The 7700-nt window shown below is 33.8% G+C and overlaps 1 non-coding gene across 1 annotated transcript; it reads left to right on the forward strand.

Annotated features, from left to right (window-relative positions):
* Window positions 1-5251: 5251 nt before the first annotated feature.
* trnal-cag (transfer RNA leucine (anticodon CAG)) lies at window positions 5252-5334 on the forward strand. Its single transcript has one exon. It is a non-coding gene; the product is annotated as a tRNA-Leu (tRNA).
* The last annotated feature ends 2366 nt before the right edge of the window (window positions 5335-7700 follow it).

Here is a 7700-nt window from a genome sequence, read left to right on the forward strand (position 1 = left end):
ACGGATTTTGCAACATATTTTTCTACATATGTGGGCAACATACTTAATGATTTAAGGCGATTATTACACACTAATATTTTACCAAGTTGTGCTTGCCAAAAGCGTAACGTGACGCATAATGGTTTCTGGGGCACAGTAGACAGCCTGTGGCTAGCTAACGTTAGCTTCTGTAACGGAACAGAAGTCCTTCCCGAAGAGATAACTAGCAACAGCAATGTTAAAATATGCATGTAAGCATGTAGCCTGTTCAGTCAACAACATATCCCCCAAAATATTATTTTTTTACTCACTCTCAAACCGTCAATCGAGTATCAACTATCAAAACATTAGCACTGGCGAACAATTATAACGGAAAACCTTCAAAATAAAAGCACAAGACGTGGTCACTGAATTGAAACGGCTATCTTACGGTGAGTCTCAGCTTTTATTTCAAAGGCAACAATGTTAAGAAATGAGGCACTGACAAGTGAATTTGCTTGATAACATAAAAAAAAAAATTCTCAGTATAGGTGCAATATATTTGTTCTGATTTCACTCAACAACAGCCAGCTTACAGGTGGCAGCCAAATTCGGTTTTCACTCGAAAAAGTTAAACATTCATAATGCTATCAATGACAACATCGGGGGCTAAGGACACTAAAGATTACCTTTAGAATCCTATGATAATGTGAACTGTGTCACGTAACGGTAAAGCCTCGCGCTGCCTCGCCTCCTCATCGCGTTAGCGTCACTGCCAAACAGACACGAGCCCGCGGAACTACAACGGGAACAGTGGTTGGCAGACCGGGGGGAGTTTTAGGAATATTTTGACATACTATGACTTTTTATGACTTTTTATGACTTTTTATGAATTTTTCGACATACTATACTATGACTTTTTATGACAATTTATGAATTTTTAGTCATACTATACTATGACTTTTACACATTTTTGACATATTATACTTTAACTTTTTTAGAATTTTTGACATACTATAGTATGACTTTCATGATTCTTTTGTCATACTAAACTATGACTTTTATGAATTTTATACATGTTATACCATGACTTTTTAAGACTTAATGATTTTTTGGACATACTATCCTATGACTTATGAATTTTTGACATACTATACTATGACTTTTTATGATTTTTTTGTCATACTATACTATAACTTTTATGAATTTTTTGACATACTATACTATACTATAGTATGACTTTCATGATTTTTTTGTCATACTAAACTATGACTTTTATGAATTTTATGCATGTTATACTATGACTTTTTGTGACTTTTTATGATTTTTTCAACATAATATCCTATGACTTTTATGAATTTTTTGACATACTATACTATGACCTTTTATGATTTTTTTTGTCATACTATACTGTGACTGTTAATGATTTTTTTTTACTTTTATGAATTTTTGACATAGTATGCTATGAATTTTTATGAATTTTTGACATGGTATACAATGACTTTTATGATTTTTTTGACATACTATACTATACTACACCATTTTTTTGTCATACTAAACTATGACTTTTATGAATTTTTGACATGTTATGCTATGACTTTATATGAATTTTTTGAAATACTATACTGTGACTGTTTATGATTTTGTTGACTTTTTATGAATTTTTCGACATACTATACCATGACTTTTTATGAATTTTTGACGTATTATACCATGACTATTTTTGAAAAAGGGGAATTAGCTCAAATGGTAGAGCGCTTGCTTAGCATGCGAGAGGTAGCGGGATCAATGCCTGCATTCTCTAGAAGACTTTAGATTCTTCTTGTTTTACAATAAGAACTATAAATTTGGACTTGTTACGACATACTATACTACGACTTTTTATGACTTTTTATGAATTTTTTGACAACTATACTATGAATATTTATAAATATTTCAACATACTACAGCATGATTTTTTTATGTTTTTTTCGACATACTAAACGATGACTTTTATGAATATTTTGACATAATATGACTTTTTATGACTTTTTATGAATTTTTGACATAGTATACTATGACTAATGAATTTTTCGACATACTAAACTATGACTTTTATACAATTTTCAACATACTATACTATGACTTTTTATGACTTTTTATGAATTTTTTGACATACTATTTATGACTTTTTATGACATTTTATGAATATTTTGTTATACTATACAATGACTTTTACGAATTTTCGACATTTTATACTATGACTTTTTTTAATTTGTTGACATACTATACTACGACTTTTTATGATTTTTTTGTCATACTAAACTATGACTTTTATGAATTTTTTACATGTTATACTATGACTTTTTATGAATTTTTTTGAAATACTATACTGTGACTGTTTATGATTTTTTGTGACTTTTATGAATTTTTAACATAGTATACTATACTATAGTATGACTTTCATGATTTTCTATCAAACTAAACTATGACTTTTTATGAATTTTTTGAAATACTATACTGTGACTGTTTATGATTTTGTTGACTTTTTATGAATTTTTCGACATACTATACCATGACCTTTTATGAATTTTTGACGTATTATACCATGATTATTTTTGAAAAAGGGGAATTAGCTCAAATGGTAGCGTGCTTGCTTAGCATGCGAGAGGTAGCGGGATCAATGCCCGCATTCTCCAGAGGACTTTAGATTCTTCTTGTTTTACAACAAGAACTATAAATTTGGACTTGTTACGACATACTATACTACGACTTTTTATGACTTTTTATGAATTTTTTGACAACTATACTATGAATATTTATAAATATTTCAACATACTACAGCATGATTTTTTTATGTTTTTTTCGACATACTAAACGATGACTTTTATGAATATTTTGACATAATATGACTTTTTATGACTTTTTATGAATTTTTGACATAGTATACTATGACTTATGAATTTTTCGACATACTAAACTATGACTTTTATACAATTTCACATACTATACTATGACTTTTTATGACTTTTTATGAATTTTTTGACATACTATATTATGACTTTTTATGACATTTTATGAATATTTTGTCATACTATACAATGACTTTTACGAATTTTCGACATTTTATACTATGACTTTTTTTAATTTGTTGACATACTATACTACGACTTTTTGATTTTTTTGTCATACTAAACTATGACTTTTATGAATTTTTTACATGTTATACTATGACTTTTTATGAATTTTTTGAAATACTATACTGTGACTGTTTATGATTTTTTGTGACTTTTATGAATTTTTAACATAGTATACTATACTATAGTATGACTTTCATGATTTTCTATCATACTAAACTATGACTTTTTATGAATTTTTTGAAATACTATACTGTGACTGTTTATGATTTTTTGTGACTTTTATGAATTTTTTGAAATACTATACTGTGACTGTTTATGATTTTTTGTGACTTTTATGAATTTTTGACATAGTATACTAGGACTTTTTATGAATTTTTGACATAATATACTATGACTTTTATGAATTTTTTGACATACTATACTGTACTACACCATTTTTTGTCATACTAAACTATGACTTTTATGAATTTTTGACATGTTATGCTATGACTTTATATGAATTTTTTGAAATACTATACTGTGACTGTTTATGATTTTGTTGACTTTTTATGAAATTTTTCGACATACTATACCATGACTTTTTATGAATTTTTGACGTACTATACCATAACTATTTTTGAAAAGGGGAAGTAGCTCAAATGGTAGAGTGCTTGCTTAGCATGCGAGAGGTAGGGGGATCAATGCCCACATTCTCCAGACAACATTAGATTCTTCTTGTTTTACAACAAGAACTATAAATTTGGACTTGTTACGACATACTATACTACGATTTTTTAGGAATATTTCGACATACTATACTAGGACTTTTATGAATTGTAGACATATTATACTATGATTTTTTTTGAATTTTTTGTCATACTATACTATGACTTTTTTTGAAAAGGGAAATTAGCTCAAATGGTAGAGCGTAGGGATGAGCGAGTACAGCATTATCTGTATCTGTATCTGTTTACCACATGAATTATCTGTATCCGGATCCGTACTCGGACTGGGCGGGGCCTAAACCGGAAGTGGTCAGATTTAACCCGGAAGTGTGTCGGGTTCTCTTGAAATGTGCGGGGCTTTAACCGGTATGTTATTTAAGCATGCAATTGATATGAGTTGATCAAAAATTGTTATATTTATTGCTGATTTGAAAACTATTTACATGACAGCATCAAGCTTCAGATCAAAGGTGTTGTCATGGTAACAAACAAACTATATACAGAACGTTTTGCAACAATGAATACAACACATGCGGTTGCAATTATGAAGTAAAATGTAATAAACAAGAGTTTTCATACTCAATATAACTTTCTTTTTTTAACTTTTTATTTTTTTATGATCAGTGTGATTTGTTTTTTGTTCTTTTTATTTTTTTATTTCCACACAAGGTGTGTGTGTGTGTGTGTGTGTGTGTGTGTGTGTGTGTGTGTGTGTGTGTGTGTGTGAGTAAGAGAGAGACACAGAGACGCAACGGGAGTCACATTTTGGCCATAATTGTGCATCCCAAAGAGATCTAATGTTTTATCAAACCAGGTTGTGCAAGTAACCTTTCTGCTGACTTCTTGACAAATAAAGAAAGCAACATCACTCAGAGAAAGCTACTGCGACAGCTGGGAGTCAAACCAGGTCAACTGCTTGGAAGGCAGCTATGCTCACCACTATACCACCATCACTGGGCAGTACAATGTTCACTTCAAATCTTGTAATACATCTGAGCATTGAGCCTGTGAAGTGGGCTCTATCACTGAGCTACAGCCCCTGATGATTCAGCAATTCCCTTCAGGGGGTCCTGTGTTATCACATTCACAAGAATGGGAAGTGCATTCTTCTACACTGTTGACCTTCGATAGCTCAGTTGGGAGAGCGGAGGACTGTAGAAGCGTAAATCTGAACTTAAGTCAGTCAGAGGGTTGTGAGAATTCTTGCCACACACCTTAACTATATATTGCAGCCTGTTCTCTATTGGAGCTCTGTTGTAGGATTTATAAGCATCTTTGACGGATCCATAACAGATTGCCACCCTGGGGACTTTCTTCCATGTCTCCATGTCTCCATATATTTGGGCTGACAGTTGAGAAACCTTCCCTTGTTAACTATGACATGGATGACTGAGAACCTACTATATCATGACATGTTTAATTTACTATATTGTAATTTTTAGACATGTCCTATGGAACACTGTTGGATTAGTCAGGATGGCCGAGCGGTCCAAGGCGCTGCGTTCAGGTCGCAGTCTCCACTGGAGGCGTGGGTTCAAATCCCACTTCTGACAACAATTGTTTTCATTTTGAACAAACATCTAAGACATGATATTGGGAATAAAGAACATAGCAGTTCTTTGTATTCAAGAGGACATGAATGTGCACGAGAAATGCAATTGCAAGTACAGCGTTTTGTGAGCATCTTTATTGTCAACACATGTAAAGTTACTGACTGTGATTTAACTGAAGGGTTTTGGTGAAAGACTCAAGGACTCCTTTGTCCCTCATGCCATCAGACTATACAATTCCTCACTAGGGGGGAGGAGGAAATAGGGCAGAGGACAATACATACAATACATACATACACACATACACACATACATACATGCACACCTGGACTTAAATTCACACCTGGTCACTTTATAATAATTTTAACACTGGACTAAACACTGACACTTAATAATAATTTATGGTCTTTTCTTTGTTTTTTTTTGACAAATGTTCTTATTGTTGATATTATTTTTATTGGTATTTTGTTGTCTTTATACTGTCTTTTTATCTATCTTTTATTTCTTTGTTCTTGCTAAAAACTGCTGCTGGAACTTTCAATTTCTTGCGGGAGTCATCCCAAAGGATCAATCAAGAGAAGTCTAGTCTAGTCTAAGTCTAAGTTATGTACAACAGATAAAAAGCGCAAACTGACATCATTCCATCCAATACGGGCAAGACGGGGTTGACAGATAGATTTTAAATCCACACAGATGAACAGTCATCGTAGCTGTTCGCAGGATTTCCGCAAAGTTTACAGAGATTAACTGGGCCGTATAGTGAAGATTATCCGAAAGAGAGAAGTACTTCCACTCGTTGTTACCTGTCGTTGCTATGGGTAACAAGAGTTCACAGTCACACGTTTCCTTAGGGGCCCGTAGTGGATGAAATGGTTAAACATTTGGCCCTGGGTGCATAGAATGCCATATTGAGCGACAAAATTTGGGTGTCAAAAAAGTTTCTTTACCTCTATCTCCCCTACCTCTTTTTTTGTTTCTTGTTATGTCTCGGCAAGAAGTATTATGCTTTTTGGTCGTCTGTCCAAATGAATCAGAAATTCTTTATTGATCCCTGTAGTGTAACTCTGGAGAAGAGTGCTCCTTCGAACCAGCGGCCTAAGGATTTCAGCTTCATGCGCTACAGTCCTCCGCTCTACCAACTGAGCTATCGAAGGGAGCTAGCGCATACAAACACACTTCCCATTCTGGTGAATGTGATAACACAGGACCCCCTGGAGGGAATTTCAGTGATAGAGCGCACTTCCAGTCTCAATGCCCAGATGTATTACAAGATTTGAAGTAAACATTTTGTTGCCCAGTGATGGTGGTATAGTGGTGAACATAGCTGCCTTCCAAGCAGTTGACCTGGGTTCGATTCCCAGCCATCGCAGTAGCTTTCTTTGAGTGATGTTGCTTGCTTTATTTGTCAAGAAGTCAGCAGAAAGGTTACTTGCCCAACCTGGTTTGATAAAACCTATGATCTCTTTGGGCTGCACGATTGTGGCCAAAGTGATAATCACGATTATTTTGATCAATATGGAGATTATCACAATTATTTGTTGATTTTCTACTCCAAAGTGCTGAAAGGAAGGTTTCACCAATTGTTGAACCTCAGGTTAACAAGGAACAATCTCAGCACAGTGATTGATGGATGATTCTAAATATTTCACCAAGTTCAGGCCAAATGATACAGTTATAAGATATCACATTGGTGGGCTTCCAACTATGTAAATACGTATGTAAAATGTACGAGGTGGGTTTTGAACCCACACCTCCAGAGAGACTGGAGCCTAAATCCGACGCCTTAGACCACTCGGCCACACTACCTGCAAGTAACAGCTCTCCACATCATGACAAACACAAGGACCGTAAATAACGGTATGCTTGTTAATAATATTGGAAAAAAAACATTCGCAAGGACAAAGCCAATAGCTACATCCCCTGAAGATTTTAAGATATTTTTTTCTTTTTTCTGAGATAGACTTAGACTTATCTTTATTAATCCTTTTGGGATGACTCACCGCAAGGAAATTGAAATACACTGAATAAAAGAAGAAACCTGGGTAAAACATGTAATGTTAATGTTGTATATGGCTTCAAAACCTGTAAATGCAACCACACTGGAAATCAATCATGGGCAAAATGATTGCACTGCTATGGTACAAAATCATAGTCAAAAAAGTAACAAGTAACACACCTGTTGCCTTTCTGCTAGACAATCACTGCAAATCTTGTAACACAGACTGAAAAGAAATACATTGGTGGAGACTGGTGTCTTCCAGTAACTATGAGGTAACACAATTTTGTTCATAAGGCACATCTGTAATTTGGTAAACAGTGAGGTATCATCGGTTTGCTACCACTTTGAAAGAATGTCTCTCGTTGTCAGC

The sequence above is a fragment of the Etheostoma spectabile genome, unplaced genomic scaffold, assembly GCF_008692095.1.
Source record: "Etheostoma spectabile isolate EspeVRDwgs_2016 unplaced genomic scaffold, UIUC_Espe_1.0 scaffold00005428, whole genome shotgun sequence".
NCBI lineage: Eukaryota > Metazoa > Chordata > Actinopteri > Perciformes > Percidae > Etheostoma > Etheostoma spectabile.